General features: G+C 58.3%; 1 non-coding gene across 1 annotated transcript; it reads left to right on the forward strand.

The window, feature by feature from the left end:
- Positions 1 to 392: 392 nt before the first annotated feature.
- On the forward strand, positions 393 to 520 carry LOC120233582. Its single transcript, XR_005528854.1, has one exon. It is a non-coding gene; the product is annotated as a small nucleolar RNA SNORA52 (small nucleolar RNA).
- Positions 521 to 780: the final 260 nt, after the last annotated feature.

Consider the following 780-nt stretch of genomic DNA (forward strand, 5'->3'; position numbering starts at 1 on the left):
GAGTACTGCTCTCTTCTGGAGGACAGTTACATACGGCACCCATAGGCCCCTGCCCTGGCCAGCAGCTGTCCCCCTGGGGGAAGCAAGGCCCCAGGGTTCTGGGATGTCTTTCAGAGGGGCAGGCCATCCTGAGCCAACGTCACATGAACTTCATGTGAACTTCGGCTCCCAAGCAGAGGGCAGGCATGCCCCTGACAACCACTTGCGGGGTTATTCTATGCCCTTTGGTGGCTGGGGACGCCATGGCCAGACCCTGTCCTAAAGATAGGACAGAATGGTGGCTTCACACAGTGTTTTGCCTCTTTGGAGGACCAGGCTGGGAGGGGCTCTTCCCTGCCGCCTGTCTGGAGCGGGCTGGGAGAGGTGGCTGGGCCAGTCAAGAGACGTGCTGTTGGTCCATCCTAATCCCTGCTGGTCAGCCCGTGGCCTGCCAGGCTTCGCTTGTGGACCAGAGCATTCCAGAAGCCTCACCCAGAGAAGCGAGCAGGCTTCAGTGGGCTTGTGCCACTTCTAGACATTCCGAGTGGGAAAAGAGAGAGGGAGAGATGCACTGGTTTGGTGTGGGAAAGGCCGGTGGTCTCCCCAAGGGGGGACACTTCCAGGTGAAAGGAGAACAAGAGAGCTGTTGTTCTGTCTTCTGTGAGTCATGAGAAGGCCCCGAGATTTGGTGTTTTGGGAGATGGGGGTGGGGCAGGTTGCTGAAAGCAGAGGACGCGTCAGAAGCTGGTTACATCGCAGACCTGCAGAGAAACCCATCCGACCTCTCCTTCTGTAGAGGGA

Source organism: Hyaena hyaena, unplaced genomic scaffold, assembly GCF_003009895.1.
Source record: "Hyaena hyaena isolate Hyena2069 unplaced genomic scaffold, ASM300989v1 scaffold_91, whole genome shotgun sequence".
NCBI classification, from domain to species: Eukaryota; Metazoa; Chordata; class Mammalia; order Carnivora; family Hyaenidae; genus Hyaena; species Hyaena hyaena.